Here is an 18,864-nt window from a genome sequence, read left to right on the forward strand (position 1 = left end):
TAGGTGAAATTTGCCTTCGTGGTGGACTTTTTGATGGAGCTAACCCGCATTGCGTTACATGGAGAGGAAGACCATGAGAATCCCCCACGGTTAGACTGACGGCAAGGGGACTCTAACCCATGATCCGTCTACCACTGAGGATATTTCACGTCAGCACTGTGGTCGGTGCAAGCCGGATTCGGAATTCGTATCGACCATGATTCGAACCCGGTTCGCCTCATTGAAAGGCGAACACTCTATCCCCTGAGATTTTAACCATCGTGGCTCAGTTGGCTTTGTTTGTCAAAAATAATGATTATATATTTATTTCGGAAGTACTTAATTATGAGAATCACGTGCTGTTCATACATTCACAAAAGAATGTGCCTCTTTTAACCGAGCAGCAAAGATTATATGAGATTTCAAAACTAGACAGTGCTTTTAAGCTCTTTTATGGCTATCTAGTTTTTCTACTGTCTATGCTGTATAATAATTTGATGCTGCAATGGAATAAAATAAAACATCCCAGTCACATCCTTAAAATCTGCCTGCAAACTGAAAACAAGATAAAATTTAATTTCAAAATTTAACAGTACTTTTACAGCCGTTTTATTTCTATCTAATTTTTCCAAATATCTATCTTCTAATTATAATTTGATGATATCTACAATAGAATTAAAATAAAACATCTTAGATACATTACTGAAATCTAACCACAAACCAAAGACAAGCTGAAATTTAATTTCAAAGTTTGACAGTACTTTTACAACTGTTTTATAGCTATCTAATTTTTTCCAAATGTCTATCTTTTAGTATAATTCGATGATATAATCTGCAGTAGAATAAAATAAAACATCTTCGATGCATTCTTAAAATCTGCAATCAGAGACCAAAGACAAATTGAAATTTAATTTCAAATTTCGACCGTATTTTTATATTTGTTTTAAAGCAATCTAATTCTGCTAAGTATACATCTTGTCTTTGTAATTTACTGATATGATCTAAAGCAGAATATAGTAAAACATCCTGGCTGCGTCATCAAAAAATACATAAAGCTTAAAGCCAACATTTGAAAACAGAACTTGAAAGTACCCGAAAGCTATTTTACTCAAATAAGAATTCTCTTCGCGGCATTAGATTTAATAGTGTCAGAAATCCCACAAGAGATATAAAATTCGGAATTCGTGAATGCATGTACAACAAATTATTTCTTTATTGCATCGGCAATTTTACCTTTCATCATTATGATGAAAAATGGCAACTAGACCAAAGAATCCATTATTTTATCCCTTAACCCATGGTAACTTCGGAATAAGAAACTTTTCATTCTTAAAAGATAAATGAAATGTAGAACGCATATTTGATTCGATCCATCAGCCTCAGGCAGATTTAGAAGATTGGATAAAACAAAAATAAACAAACAAAATTTTATGAAAAAGAATTTTATGACTGGTAAACTTCATGTTCTATTTGTTGTCGAAGTGTAGAAAGAAACGGAAGATAATTTCCTTTCTGAATGAAAAATCGTTTGGTATTCTGCTTTAATAAAACGCACACAATGGCAACACCATGTGTTATTTTTCCCATGGTTCCTGTTTCGACAATGGCACATGTCCATATCGGATAAGGCTCATTTGAAAACTTACCATTTCTTTGGCATTAAGGCTGTTATAGTTAAAGGACACAATGTTTTTTGAAATATACTTTTTAAGAGTAATTTCTGGGAAGATATATGATTCTGATTTATTTTACTTTACAGACTTTTAAATAATCCATTTTAGTGATTTTCGTTTAAAAAACTTTTCTACTTTAATATCGATGATATCGAAAAAAGATTCTCCTTTCAATAGCTTAGAATTTGATATAAACAAATATGGATGTTTTATAGTATAAATGTTGTGAATAGCACCGGCTATCACAATTAGGACAAACGATCTAAGAATAAAAAATAAATAAAAATTTCAGCAATAATTAAGCAACGTTTATCACAACTATGTTTAATGCTGACAACTTATAAGAAGAGTTTTCCTTTCACTTTTAAATCATGATTTATCAAAACTATTTTTAATATCAAAATAATAAGCCTCATTCAGATGTATCATTTCTTATTTTCTAATATGTAATGAAATATGAAATTTAATCATATATTAGAAATAAGAAATGATACATTTGAATATGGAAACTACCACGAGACTAAGAACATAATATGTTAGATCAGAGACAAAGAATTATTGGCACATTCATAAAATTGCTATTTTAAAATAAGCTCTAAGGAATTCTCTCAGTACCATAAGTAAAACATTTCAATTCCAAGTGGAAATAATATAGACATGAGCACAACAGTTATTTACAAATAAACGGAGCTTATAGCATAAAAATGAGGCTAAATAATTTAGCAAATTATTTCGACTCTTGAGATTGTAAGACTTTCAAATAATATTAATTATTTTCAAAAATAAATATAGTCTTTTTTAATTTTATTTTTCAGTCCTTAACTGGTACGAAATGTTAATTCGCATTAAAACATAATTTTTTGTCTAAAAATTCTCAGAACAAAGTATCCTCAGAACAATTTTTTTAATAAAATTAGAATTAACATCTTTTCAGTTGCAATGACGTGCACACTTTTAATAAAAATCAATTAAATTAGTAATGTAACTCAATTTTTTTAATAATTTAAAAACTGTACAATTTACCAATTTTTCAAACTATAAATTTCTGCAATATTTTTCGTAAAAATTTATTTTAAAGCATTATAGTTCATGCAGTTTATCCACGCATTCGTTTGCTTATATATCAATTATAAAATTTTCTTAAGTCCCCTTAATGTAAAATTGAAAAGAAAAAAAGTAAAAAAAAATTTGAATGCATAGATATAAATAACACATGCTGTGAAAATTTTAAAACTTTTCAAAACGCTTATTCAATCCACAATTTCATTTTAGGTTGTTTATGAATTTAAAAAAATACCCTAAAGTTCCATCTTCAGCAGGAAAAAATAATCCCTAGGGATTCAAATAGCATGTTAACATCAGAAAAACATAAATGTGAAAAAGAAAAAAATTTCTGGAAAAACCTCAACTTTTTTCATTCTAAAACACGCTCAAAACTTTATAAGTAATGCAAATAAAGAAATACATTTTTTCATTGTGTTTGGAATTATTTAAAAACTTAATATAAGCAATAAATTAATATTCAGTACTTTTGTCAACTTTTGGCTAATGTGACGCCTTGAAATTAAATTATGAAATATAATAATTAATTTTAATGTCATAAGCAATCATTTACGACTTCGTAAGATACGCTAAAGCAATTTTTCTGTGTGTAAGAAAGAATCGTGCTTTACGAAGCATTAGCAGCAGTTTCATTAAAACTAATTCACAATTATTACCCAATACAATTTAAATAACTAGCAAAGACTTAAAATTTCTATTTTTTATTATTATCATTCACTGCACAGGAATTTGTCTGTGTTACATTTAAATATTTGCAACATTTAAATCCGATAATAGTATACTATTATTAATAATAAATAAGCTTCAAGGGCCAACCAACGTTGTTATTGGTTTTCTCTTTCATTTAGAAATAAAACCAAGCTGTTTATTTTACTAGTTTTTTAAATAATAAAAGATTTAGCTCCTTAACGACATCTAAAATATATTTTTGAGGATAGTTTTATATTTGATCCGAATTCATAAATATTTGCACAAAAATGATGCTTGTTTAAATTTGCTTTATTTCATGACCAAAAGTTTTACAAAAGTATGAATAATTTGCTAATTTTATGTTATATATTCGCTAACAAACAATAAACAGTACCAGTAATTCCTAAATACAGCTTACTAATAAGTAAGTGACTTATTATACAGGGTTATTCATAATTCCCTCCGGGCAGGAACTGGACTATCGCATTGATGTATGCCGTGTGACCAATGGTTCACACATAGAACACCTGTAATGTATGTAAGTAAAACTTGAATAGTTCCGGAATATTTTCATATGTTTCTTTTTTTCATATTCGTCTTCTTTTTTTTTACTATAACGCTTCGAAACCCCGGGGGGAATTATGAATAACCCTGCATAATTAAGAAGCTTATCATAAAGTCTGAAAAAAACGAATATAAAAAAAATAAGAGATAAATAACACTTACACAGCCATTAGCTGCTACTTGATAAATGTCGTGTTTATTTGAATTTGTCCATTTTTGTATAAACTCATTTTTGGAGAGTTTGTAAACTAAAACTTAATTTTAAAAGCACTGTTAAGCAAGTGCCCATAAATCAGCAATCTTTTGATTAGGCGGGTGAGATGGAAAAAAATGACGAGAGAATGAAATCGCAAAGGGTTTCCGATAAAGAGTAGTGAGAAAATTATTCCAATTACGGTTAATAAGAACGTCTAGGAAAGGTAACCATTTATTATTTTCTTTTTCAAATTGAGTTGAATGCAAAGCTCTATCGAATTCATAATATTGAGAACATGATTCAGGCCCATCAATGTGAAACAATCGCCAACATGTCATTTACCCTTCTTTTAATTATCTTGTTTAAACTTGTGCCTCCATTCCCATTGGTTAAATTACTTACACGTGTTTATCTCTATACTTTTCTACTGTCATTTGATGTTTAGACACATAGGAAGGTCCATTTTCAGAGAACTGAAATTGTAGTATGTCTATTTCTGTACTTTATTTGTATTTTATTCACAATGCTTTAATCTACGCAACACAAAGGATACACTGTAAAAAATTTGAAATAACATTAAGGTTGTACATTAGCGTGCAGTGCGTAAATCAAAACGGATCACCCTGAATAACTTTTGATCTAATGACTGGATTTGTAAGTTCTAGGACTAATCTTAATGGCTCGATGGGGTAACCTCAAAAATGCTGACTATAAGTTCAAACAATATTTTAAGTTACAAAACATGACACAAAAACGTACTTTCTCTGAATAAACATACTTTTTTTTCGATGGATTCGGATTTCTGACCCCTGAAATATAGGGAGTACCTGCAATCTGGTAAATATGGTCCCAATAGTTTCGTCAGGAGAGCGTTCCAAAGTTTGGACCTCTTAATTTTACTTTTTGCGTATGTCTCTAGAACATTTTAAGAAAATCAATAACTTTTTGCTTAATATTATAAAATTCGTTTATCCAAAGATAATTCCATCTAAAAAAACAAAACTTTTAGTAAATATTTATTATTTTTTATTATTTTATTTGATAAAGGTCAAAAAAAAATTTATTGTAAGCTATACAATTTTTGCATTATTTTAAAGATTATAATTTTACATGGCAAAATACAAAATTTGAGCAAGATTGGAGGAAAAGTTCCAGAGAAATTGAATTTCAGAACAGTCAAATATTCTAAATTTGATATCTCAGGAACTATTCAACCGATTTTGCTCTAATTTTGTATTTTGCCATGTAAAATTGCACACCATAAAATTATGAAAAAAAATTGTGTAACTTACAAATCAAAATTTTTTCGACTATTATTTAATAAAATAATGGAAAAATAATAAATATTTACTAAAATTTATTTTTCGCATTGAGTTTTCTTTGGATAATCAAATTTTATAACTGTGCAAAAAATTTTCAGTTCGCTTAAAAAATTCTAGAGATATGCTAAAAGCGAAATACATAAAAAGTAAAATTAACATTAAGAGATCCAAACTTTAGAGCGCTCTCCGGAGATTACTATTGGGACCATATTTCCCAGATTGACATACCCAGATTGCGGCTGCCCCCTATATTTTAGGGGTAAGACATCCGAATCCATCGAAACAAAAGTATGCTTATTCGGAGGAAGTATGTTTTTGTGTCAGGTTTCATAACTTGAAATATCGTCGGAACTTATTAATTGCATTTTTGAGGTTAACCCATCGAACCATTAAGAATGAGTCCTCGAACGTGAAGATCCTAACATTAGAACAAAAGTTATTCAGGGTGGTCCGTTCTTTTTTCTTTTTTATTGCGCACTGTACATCATACGATCATCATTGGGTGAATCATTGGGATGTCGGCACTTTAGGGTGCATCATACGTAGAATCCATTTTTTACAGTAAAATCCATTTTTACCGTGAAATATTATAACGTAATCTCGTGCAGTAATATTTCTTTAATTAAAGTAAGTCAATTATTTTAATGGTAATTATTACTGTAAACTGTACCGTTAAAAATCTACATAATATTAGAAATTTTAAGAGATAAAAATAGTGTGAATAAGCAATCTCTTCATTTTTAATATTCCATCATTTCCATTTTAAAATGTAGCAAAATATTTTTCGTAAAAATGCATTCAGTTAAAACTTCTTTACGCCTACAATTATAAAAGGAAGATTATAATCAAAATATAATATTTATGAGCGGTGAGCAAGTAAACAAATATTCTCTTGAGAGAAACCTCACATTATAGCTCTCAGCAATTTTTAATCACACCTGAATTTAAATTCACTACTCCAAACACTCTCTGCTTTAGTTAACGTTCTCAAAGTCATAAATAAACTATTGTTTACACCTACTTAAAAATTGATTTGAAAAATCAACATAGCGTTTGAAGTTTTAAAAATATATGCATTTTGGAGCGCGGAAATAAGAACAAAGGTTATTTTTTTCAGCTTGGTGTGCAACAGTAATAAAATGAATGTAAATTTCCTTTTGTCAAATTAGTGCGTGGGTGTGAATTGAAATATTAACACGTTTCTAATAATGTTTTCTTAATGAAAGAGAGCTTAGAAAGCCTAGTTCATTGAAAAACTATTTAATTTTAAATTTTCACTTTTGACCTTTTAGGCTTAATTTAAAATTTCATTCACTTGTTATTCTAATTGACTTCTAACACTTGCGAGGAAGAATTAATTAAAATTATTGATTAAAATTGTTAAAGTTTAAATTTAATTACTATATGGAAATAGCAGTATATTTTAATAGACAATACATTCTGTTGCTACTCGTAACTACCTTTTAATATAATCATGATTGAAATCCTTAAGCCTTATAATAATTTTGTTTTTTTCTTTTCTAAATTTACCATTTAGAGATACCTTAAATAAATTTGATAAATAAAAGCTTTTTAAACAAAACATATCATCAATGTTATTCTTCCACATTCAGAATGATTAAAAAAAAATTTTTAAATTTTACCCCCTTCTTCTCTCGTACAAATAAGTTCTTGGAATGCTCTTTAATTAGATGTAAAGTGAGCAAAACAATCGGTCGAATAGTTCCTGAGAAATCAAACGTTAAAATAGACGTGTTTATAAAATTCCATTTCTTAAGAACTATTCGACAAATTTAGCTGAGTTTTTGTGTTTTGCCATGTAAAATTACATTCTTCAAAATGATATAAAAAAATTGTATACCCGACAATTTAAACTTTTTTCGATTATTATTAGATAAAATTTTTTAAAAAAAGCTAAAAGTTGTTTTCTATATGGAATTATCCTTGAATAGACGGATTCTATAACTGTGTTGTAAAAAATTTAAATTTGCTTTGAAAGTTCTCGGCTTATGGTGCAGTACGCAAAAGAATTACATTAAGGGGTTAAAACTTTGAATCGCTCTCCTGACAAAAATATTGAGACCATGACCCATATTGCTGCTACCCCTACGTTTTGGAAATTAAAAAATCCGAATCCGTCGAAAAAAGTTTCAGTAAAATATACGTTTCTGCATTGCTTTTTAATTGAAACATCATATGCACGAATTAATTAGAATATTTGAGGTGAACCAATTGAACCATTAAGGACTAGTCTTGTAAGTGAAAATTCAATCATTTATTCAGAAGTTATTTTAGGGTGGCCATTTATTTATTTTTCTCACTGCACAACTATTTAAAATGTATATAAAGAACAGCATTTCTAAGGCATCAAAATATTTCATTTAATTCCTTGTATCTACCACCTATTTAAATTTATTTAACAATTTTTAAAAAATATTTAATAATTATATCATTAAATGTATATCATATCGTTAATCGCTAATTCAATCACTAACTATAATCTTTAAATATTTATAATCCATAGAAATCAAGTAGCACCGTAGCTAGCTCATGGATAGTTAAGCCGATATCAGCAACCTCTACTTAATTTATCACTATATCTTTTTTTAATCTGTGCATGGTAATAATTTCATTTATTAATAGAAACAATACTACTTTATTTTCATGTCATTGTATTTAATCCACAAGTGACAATACTAAACGTTTTAAATTTTTATTTCGTTTTATTTTAATAGGCATTTAATTTCTTTCAACTATTTGAATTGTCAACCATTTGAATGATTAAAAACCGAGGCTCTTTTTTATGATAGGCATAAAAAAAATTGAAAAAAAAGGATGAAATGGTTTATTTAAATTGCTTTAAATCTAATATGTCGACATGAAAATGTTTAAATCTGTTCTTAACTTTTTCTGTAAAAAAAATTAATTAAAAGCCGCTGGCTAGGGTTTAGAACCAAGCACAGAAAATTCAGTAGCCGCGCGCTAAACTTCCGATCTGTCATCATGATCTTGAAAAGTTTTGACTTTTGCTGTATTTTGTCAGTACAAAAAATGCTTAAGTTCTAAATCAACTTTAAACCTTCGGGTGAATTTCTGTTTTACGCGTTTCAAGCAATTTTTCTGCATATTTCTATTTACCTCAAGCAACTATTTTTTACTTCGAATTTAACTGGAAAAAAAAACATAATTAATGGCTAAGGGCAAATACCATACAAAAAGTATAAATGTTTGCAATTTTATACAGTTCACAAGCTAAAAAATAGCTAAGGGCAAATACCATACAAAAAGTATAAATGTTTGCAATTTTATACAGTTTACAATCTAAAAAATAGCTGTGGGCAAATACCATACAAAAAGTATAAATGTTTGCAATTTTATACAGTTTACAAACTAAAAAAATTAGTCTGAAAACGGTTAAATATGGCAAAAATAACCTTCCGACGAAACAGAAACTGAACACTGCATGTTTAATATTGCTAAAAAATAAAATCAGTGGTTTTAAATTAATTTATTTTCTGCCCTTCGCGACAACCAAAAAATTACAATCAAAACAAGCGTGAGTTGTTTAAAGATGCAGCAGTGTTTTTTAAAAACAATTATTTAGGAAAAAATAAAGGAAACTTTTTTAAAGTTCTTAAACTTTATGAATAGTTTTTCTTAACTTATATATATATACTCCAAAAATAATACTTTCCAAAAAATTCAATACTGATCCAAAAAATATACTTTCTACTCCAAAAATAATACACCAGTTTATGCTATTAATTTGCCACTTCACAATTTATAATTTAATGTATCTGTCATGTAACTTGTGTGCATTTTTTATCTATAGTGCGATTATAGTAACAGTTACAAAGTAGAGTTTTTTCTTCGTACTTCATTTTAATAAAAACAATTGAATCAAAATAGGATTGCGTGAATTTTGAAATATTTTAAGAGAAAATTTGATCTTTTCTTTTATGATATAAACAAGACGTTAACGAGTAGTATTTCGCACCGCAGTACACATTTCGCTGTACACATTTATTTGATAACTGTTGCCACTTTTCTACGGTTTGAAAATAACTGAGTCTTCTTAGTACATGCTTTAACAACAGAGGGAATGCTCTTCATAATTTTTTTCTGTAGATACACGGTTACAAAATGTTTTCACGTGACTACAAAAATTTATTAATTTGAATACGTTGCAGAGGGTGGAATAGTCCTGAAACAAAATTAACAGAAATTGATGTTTTGAAAAAATTAATGACATTTTAAAAAATGTAGCGACATCTGTAAGGATATAACGCAATAAACAGTGCATAGAATAATAAAAATTAAAGTTTAGAATTAAAAGTGCATAGAATTAATTAGTATTAAAGTTAGTGCATAGAATACACGGAGAACAAAATTCTGATAAAATTTCCGTACTGTACGGTAATGACAATTCTGCTAAGCGAAAACCATAATTCTGATTAATAAGACCTAAATATAAAGTACTTAAACCATTCCTTCGGTAATTTTTTCTGGTAAGGGTTTACCGGAAACTATGGTTTTCGAAACTGTAGTTCTTATTCTTAATTTTTGATAACTTGACTCCAAACTAAGCAAATATGGACAAATTTTCGAATATCCATTCGGAATGAAAAATAGTTTGGTATTCTGCTGTTTTTCAAAGACACCCTCGAAATATGAAATGACGCTTTTTGTGAATAATATAGTATTTTTATAACTGCTGTTAGTTGCAATTGTTACTCATGTCAAGCAATTGTTACTCAAGCAAGCGCTGTCAACACTCATTTTCAAAATGGCGCAAAGCATCAAAATGGCGAAAAGCCACAGTTTAGGGAAAATAAAAAGCGTTTGTGGTATAATTTTTTAATATTTAAAAACGTACTCCAATATTACATTACTTGGACCTATAAAATTTTGCAAAAGCTGAGAAAAAGGCAGTGATTTTGGTAATTTTCATCAATGTAGCTAAATTGACAATTTTTAAAAATTTTTAATAACTTTTAAAATAACTTATTTGTCTGTTTTAAAACCCAGATTCTGCCCGGCAAGATTATATATATAGTTTAAAATCGTATCATTGCTTCAAGTGTAAGGCACTTGAACTATGTCTTTTTTTATTTTCCTTGGCGACAGAACTTTGAAAAACAGCGTTAAATGTAACATACACAATGTCAATACCATGTGTTATTTTCCTCATGGTTCCTGTTTCAACAATGGCACACGTCCATCAGATAAGGCTTATTTGCTAACATACAAATTGTTTAGCATTAAAGCTCTATAGTTAAGGGACATAATTCTTTTTGAAATTTATTTTCAAGAATAATTTTTTTGAAGAAATATTACTATGAATCATTTATTTCACTTAACAAACTTTTATATAATATATTTTAGTCTATAATCGATGCAAACAAAGCAGTTTTAAAAATAACTTATTATTCCTTAAAAAAGCATTATTTCTCCTGATTACAGAGCTTTTTAATCAATCTTAATTCTTTTAGGGAGCATTTTTAAACTTACTATTCCTTAGAATAATGCTTAATTTTTAGAATTTTTTATGAATGCGCCCGATAAAACTCTTATAAACAGCTTATATCTTAATTGCTTTGTGCTAAAAAACGAAACATTAAATAATTTATCTTCAAAACTTTCGACTAGTTTTCAATTAATTTATTTTTCCAGAATAATAGAAAATAATTTATTTTTTGTATTGCGATAATCTCTAGATATGAATCACTTAATTGCTGAGCTATTTAATTGATTTTCAATATGAGCTTTGAAAAGATTTTTGACATCCAAAAAAATTTCTTCCATCTCATCTTTGGACAACTTTTTCTAGCGTGAGCAATTCGTTAAGCGAGTTAATGTCTGGAAGAAAAAATGTATTTCAGACTTGTCAACTCACTCGATAAAGTTTTATCTACAGTTCCACGAATTTAATTAAGGGAGTTAAATAGTTTCGTGAGTTTTTTCAGTTGAAAAAGATCAATGCATTGATTGCCAATATTTTGAACATGTTTGAAAAATGCTAAAAGAATCTATATATACATTTTTTTTTACTTTTTGATGAAGTACAATAGATTATTAGAAATAAATAATTTGATTCTTTGTGTAAACAATATTTTGCTTTAATTTCGCTCACGGCATTAAAAACTTTTTCCTTGGATTACAATTCATTTTTTAGATTAATTAATTTTATTGCTAACCTTAAGTAAAAATGTGTGCTATAAAGGAATTTTCAACATAGTACACTTATTTAGAAAAGGCTATACAAGTAATTCTTATTTGCATTTTTTGATAATTTAAAGAATGACGGTTTTTTTTCCTATTTAAAATTAAATGGAAAATGCGTGCGATTATAGAAAGGGAATTTTTTAAAATAGCAAAATGATTTCTAAAAGTCTAAACAATTATTTATTTATTTATTTTGCCTTTTAGAGTATTTAAAAATAGCTTTCGAATTGAACTTCTAAAATTTTTAAAAAAAATTGCGTGCGAGTTTAAAATCTAATTTTCAACACAGCAGAATGATTTTGAAATATTATATAATAAAGCATGTATATATTACACAGGAAGAAACAATTCTGTCAAAATTCATGTATGGTAAAGACATATTTGAATGGTATAAAAATAATAATTCTGGTAAGGAAACCAGAATTTATGATATTTAAACCATTTATTTAGTAATTTTTCCGTTTGCTATGGTAACGGTTTCTTATAAATTCCGATTTTCAAAATTTTGCTTCTTCTTAACATACAATACTTAATATAAAATACTGTACATCTAGCCGAAATAAATAGTTTTCATCATAAAATTATCAAAATGCTCTTCAGAACTATTATTTATTTTACCATTTAGTTGGTAATTTCAGTCTTTTGATGCCTATGCCTTTTACCAAACAGAATAGTAATAAACCTTATAACCTGATTGCACTTTTATGGTTTATTTAATATGACGGTTCATTTAAATGGTTGCTAGGAGTTAAATGACGGTTAATAATTTAGTTTCCTACAGTTAAAACAGTAAAATTGGGCCTAAATAATGCTTTTCCAATGTTATAAAGGTATTAAACTTGCAAAACAGTGTTGTTCTTCCACCAAACGCTTTTAAGAGTAGAGGTAGCGGGTTCAAAATCGTTGTGCATCAGAAAGACGCACCTATTGTAGCTGGGGGGTATCAGGTTTGTATCCCTGGATATATTTTCGTGACGTCTCTATCTTCTGCTATCTGCACTTCTAATGATAAGAGCTTATAAGCCGAATGTTCTAATGAGTGCACCAGCCTGCATATAGGCTTGTAACAATAAGTAAATACATAATTCGTGGGTGATGGTAGGATTATAACACACTTTCTCCAAGCGTCTATTTTAATATATTGGAACCGTTCTGATACCTAATAATTAAATTACTGATTTAGTTTAGCCTTGACTATTGTCCAGGCATTTGCATAGTTACGAATACTCATTTTTAATAGCTTTAAAGGTTGGTAGATGTTAGTTTATGCCTTACATTAAAATGAAAACAACTAAACGGAGAAAAAAAATTAATAAGAGTTTATTAAATAAAATAGAGATTATGAAACCAAAACTTTTTGCGTTATCTTAAATTATAATAGTGCTGTCAAAATTACCGACGTTTTTTGATTATAAAATCATATTGTATTATTACCAGAAGTCATACCAAACTGTTCCGATAAAAATTACTGTAATTATTGGCACCATTTTCTAAGAATATTCACTCATTAAGGAATTTCATAAAGAAAAATTCCGACTTGTCTTACCAACCTGTTTAATTTCTACATTTTTTAATGTTCTGTAACCCAAAGGAGTTTTACGTCTAACTTTCACATAATTTCCTTTGTTATTTTAAATAAAAAAAACAGCCATTTTTGAAAACTATTTCAAAAAGTAAACCTAACATCTTTCTTATTATCGTCATTTTAAAAGAATATGCAGAACCTGAAGAATAGCTATACAACTCACGCATGAAAATTCAAGAATGAAATTTCCTGAATTAAAATCATAGCCCTTCTCAAATACTTCTGCTGTTCATATTCTCTTACTTAAAACATAAATTTAAAACGAACTCTCAAGACTCAACTCGTTAATAAATTTTCGGTTTTACAATTTTACATTTACAGCGTCTATATCAAGATTGAAAACTGGAAAAATTGAATCGATTCAAAAATAAGTTTATAAATAATGTGAGAACAAAAGTCAATGATCTTAATAATTTAAAAATACAATAATATCGCGATAAAATTAAACAAAAATGTAATAAGTTTCGCTTTTTTAAGTAAATTAAAAAGGAGAAAATAATTATCATAACAAAAACGATAACAGTACGGTGAATCAATATCGATAGAAGCGTGGAGAACTTTCAGTGGTGATAGAAATTTATTAAGAAAGAAAGGCAATTTTAAAATGTTTCTTTTCATTTCGTTATTTTCTTTCATTTGTTTTGTTATCTGTTAGTTTATTAAGGTCGGAAATTTTTCAAAATTTCGATTAGCTATTTAACGCTGTTTATCGAAACTCTACCGCCAAGGAAAATTTTAAAAAAACATAGTTTAAGTGCCTTACACTTGAAGCAATGCGATGATTTTAAACTATATACATAATCTTGAAGTGAAGAATTATCAGGGCTTTAGAAGAAACAAATAACTTAAATATTTTAAAAGTTATTAAACTTTTTTAAAAAAATTGCCAATTTGGCGATATTTTTCTACCTAGATGAAAATTATCAAAATCAGTGCCTAATTGGGTATAATATGAAAAAAGCACAACTACTTCCACTTACTAGGAATAACATTTACCTTTTAGTTTAATTAATAAATTGAGCTTTAAATATGCTTACTAAATTCATAAACTTCGGTAAAACAACAATATAAATTATTTCCAAAGGAACTAGACTAATACAATTCCAACCTGGCGAGTAGCGACTTATAACAAGACACTTCGTTTGATGCTTTTACTTGTTGCTAGAAATCAGGTTCGCAGAAAATGCTGTTTACTAGTTAAATTTAGTAGGAATAGCACGATCTGTGACGTAGGCTATAGTATACCCAATTCTCAGTTTTTGCAAACTTTTATGAGCCTAAATAATGCAGCATTGGAGTAAATTTTTAGATATTAAAGAATAATACTACAAGCACTTTTAAATTTCACAAAACTGTGACTTTTCTCCATATTGACGCTTTGCGCCTTTTCCAAAATAAGCGTAGATAGCGCTGGCTTTAGATAGGCTAACGTGACCTAACAGCCATGAGTAACAATTGCAAACTAACAGCAGTTATAAAAATAGCATATTATTCGCGAAAAAACATCACTTCATATTACGATGGAACCTTTGAAAACAGCCTTAATGAAGAGAAAGTATTCTCGAAATATTTAGAATCAGCATTAGGTATTATTTGTATTAACACTAGGAGCAGAAATCTATTTGAAATTTGAGCACTCTAGCTATTAAAAAAGTTGTCGAAATTTCGATTGATAATAAATTCTACATGCCACACTATCCGGTTAGAGCATTTAATTTTTTCAAGCTGAAAAAATTATAAGTCATCTCCGTAAAAAAATATTAACATTTAACTTAAATACTACTAAAAAAATTATAATTAAATACCCATGATGCTAGACAAATAATAAACCATTATTCATGGGAAAAAAACTAACAGTACTTTTTGTAATTCCGGAAATTAATTAGCATTCAATTGAGTGAATTAGAAGTTTATGTTTTGCTTCTAGTTTAACTGAGTCGGTTTAACTGAGAACAAATTATAATAACTAACTTAACTTAGTTATTATAATTTGGTTAGTTAAGTTAACTTAGCTGACCAAGCAACACTAAGTTAACTTATTGTTTGTCACAAGAAATATGTAATTCATCTCTAAGAAATATAGTTATTCAACTTAGAAAAACAGAATTTTAAGTTAATACTATTATAAAAATGTATTTAAATCCCTTTTTGCCAAACAAATCACATGTGTTTTTTTCACACCAAAAATGTTAAGCAAAAATATTACATTCCACCTGAAATTATTTTGTATTAAATATATTACATACTTAATTAAGCAAAACTTTTTATTCCAATTAATAAGTATAGTTGAATTGCCATATTCATATAAACTATAGAAATTTTCATTGGGATTCTGTAACATCGATTCCATCCAAGAAATACTAACTAAATAATATTGAAAAAGAGCTGCTACAAATTATATCTATTTATACTCCATTTGTTCTTTTACCCACTCACCTAACAATGTAATTTAAGCCAAACAAATACAATTCTTGGTCCAACAAGAATAACGCTAACGAACTGAAATGAAGAATACAAACTTTTGTCCCCCTATCTTTTCTGTTGACGAACTCGTGCATTGAGTGTTCGATTGCGCAAACAGTGCTTAACCAACTTAGACTCCAGAACACATCTAGTACTTCTAGAAAAGAAAGAAAAGCGGCACAAAAAGAGTAAATGAGAATGTTATTCTAGATCTCCTTTTTTTTTCTAAGACTGAGGTAACGACACAAGAACAGAATGATTAACGAGATAGTGCTTACAATGAACATGTTCTTTTGGTTGCAGACGACTATTTTTTCTTCTTACGGGATTACCTAAATCTATAAAGAACATGAATGCCCATTCCAACTATACCTGAACATTTGCGTGTGAACGATCAGAACCAATGCAAAAAGTTAGATACGAAAAAAGTTTTTATTCTCCTTGCGTTGCATTTTCCATAATTATATTTTCATTTTTTCATACACAAACAGGCGAAAATATATAGTAATATTCTAACATTTCCCCACATCAAAATTGCCGCAAAAATATAAAATTATTTACTACTGAATGCCAAAACCTAACCTCTTTTTTAGGGACTTCAAAAACCCAACCTAAGCTCTCAATAGTTATTTTTCGACGTTAAGTTGTAGTTTATATTGGTTCTTTGTATTAATTCAATTTAAATTTTTTAAACTAAAGCACATATCAAAATTTAGTTTAGGGGAAAAATGCTCATAATTTGTTAAATTATTAATTAAATAGTTTTTTTAAGTTATAAACATATTGTGCTAGTTTGTACACTTTTATAGCCAATATTTTTTTTTCCAGTTATGTGGTTATCTTTTTTTTCTCAGTTATGGCTATCATTGATTCCTATTTATGGCTTATCAATATTGAACTTACATGATTTATCATTACTTTTAATTTTGTAAATAAATGGACTTTTGAGACTTATCATTGTGTTTCGTAGTTCTTATTTATCATTTCGTAGTTCATATTTATTATCATTATTTCTCATTTTTTCTTATTTACGGCCACATTTGATTGACTAAGTACTAATGTGTACTTGCGAACGAAGGACAGCAAAACTCGGAGGAAATGCTTAAAATTTTTTGAAAAAAATGCTACTACAACATATTTTATTTTAACTAAGCACAACATATATTTTGTTTCTAATGCACGTAAGATAAAATAAAAGTTATGACTGTACTGGAGATGTAATTGAACTTAGTGATGCGTTTATTTCATTAGAGTTTTCATAAGCACGAACTATAATCGTTTATAAATTTATTTTTAAGCCATTTCTCTAATAACTCGAGATTTATTCACTTATTAAAAATAACAAACAGTTTAAAAACTGAATACTACCAAGTACCAACTAAGCTCAACTAATGAAGCTACTTAGTTCCTAGCAGCTTGGTACGTGTTATGGCCGAGAAGGCTAATCTGTCAATTCATGATCGACAGAACGGGGGCTCGAGTACCAGCGAGTCCACCTCTCCTTAATTTGTGACCCTGGACTCTTAAAATATGATGCTCTCGCTCACGCATGGATGGCAGCGTTCTAGTATTTCGTATTCTAATATTCCGTATCTTTTACTATGTGTGAAATAACAGGATAAACTAATCAAACCACATTCCACGGTTCATTTGATGAAACGTAACTCTAATGCTCATTACCTAACTAAAAGTTCAACTTTTATTATTTAAAGAAATGCTTTTTCTTAGCTCAACTTTTACACGCCATTTTGCTTATAAGAAATCAGCTGGCTTTAACGTCATAGGTGTGGCTTTAACGTCACATCTGTGGGTATTTGTGATCCTCTTCTTTAAGTGCAAATACTATGATACAATTAAATTGATCTTAATGCGTATGAAAACATTTCTTGTCAGTAATTTAACAAACAAAAAGTGTACAAAAAATAAAAACATACCAGTGGGAAAGTAAATAAAAAAATATGATCACATGTACTGTAAGAAATTTTAGTATACCTCAACATCACAAATGGTGACAACTGTAAACCAAAATGTTTTACAGTTTACTAAAATAGTTTAATGAAAACCAAATCTCTTGAACTTGCATTTACTTCAATATTTTTTAGTCAAAAAACAAGTCTAGTTGCAATATATTGGTTAAATCCGTTTTAGTAAATGTAAGTAAGTAAAAGTAATTTATTTAACGGACAGAAACTAATAAGGAGTTTTAAACGATCCAAAAAATAAAAAGGATTATAATGAGTTTTTCGTTACATGTGGAATAATATCCATTATCTGTTTCCAAGATTTCAAAAACTAATAAAAAACATAAGTCATAACATCATGCAGTTTACATGATGTTAAGAAATCCTCACTGATATTAATCACCATCTGTTCCCCTAACTATTTTCAACCAAATCAATAGAAACAAAATGTTTTATATCAAATAAAAGATGGAGCGTTCTTCCTTTTTCCCCCTTTAAAAATTAATCAGTTCTAATGGTCTTGTATAAATTTGAACTTAATAGGAAAAATCGAACATTTTTAGAAAAGTAACTGCTTTTTACTGGCTTTTACTTATGATTAAACTTTTACTTTTTCAAAGTTTTGCGTGCGGCAAATATAATTATGATTCCGAGTAGTGGTTCAACTACTAAAATTAGCTTTTATATTCTAATGATTAATTTAAATGTAGAAAGATGAACAACAAACATTAATCAATCGGAAAGTTTGAGAAATTAAAAGAAGTTTTATAAACTGCACTTGAAGCTGCTATTTATTATTATTTTTTATTATCTGAATACCCATTCTTCGCATAGGGAAAAAATTTAAATAATCAATTAGTTAGAGCTGAACAACACTTCAAAATATTTACTAAACTGAATGATATATACCATCATAGTTAATGAAACTAGAATAATTCCATTTTTTTAAATTTATTTATTGCAATATTTTGTCCTGTCTGGGGACTTTACGTTATCAGATTAAGCAAAACACGTTTTCAGCCAATACAAATGAAGATTAAAAATACATTCAGTATCACTTGACATGATACTCTTGCTCGAGGCAAACTGACTGTCAAAATTTTTCACAATCAAGCCATTTTCTCTGATACTTATGACATTCGGG

At 28.4% G+C, this 18,864-nt stretch overlaps 1 protein-coding gene across 3 annotated transcripts in view; it reads left to right on the forward strand.

Annotated features, from left to right (window-relative positions):
* LOC107440390 (heparan sulfate glucosamine 3-O-sulfotransferase 1) overlaps positions 1–18,864 on the forward strand; it is a 137,763-nt gene that overhangs the window by 109,389 nt on the left and 9,510 nt on the right. Inside the window, exon 1 of one of the 3 annotated variants that reach the window (XM_043050510.2) lies at positions 4,292–4,387. The exons of the other annotated variants lie outside the window; for them this stretch is intronic. The gene's annotated coding sequence lies outside the window, so the exon portion shown is untranslated. Of the gene's footprint in view, positions 1–4,291; positions 4,388–18,864 lie in introns of those variants that run through there. 3 annotated transcript variants of the gene reach the window in all.

The sequence above is a fragment of the Parasteatoda tepidariorum genome, chromosome 4, assembly GCF_043381705.1.
Source record: "Parasteatoda tepidariorum isolate YZ-2023 chromosome 4, CAS_Ptep_4.0, whole genome shotgun sequence".
NCBI classification, from domain to species: Eukaryota; Metazoa; Arthropoda; class Arachnida; order Araneae; family Theridiidae; genus Parasteatoda; species Parasteatoda tepidariorum.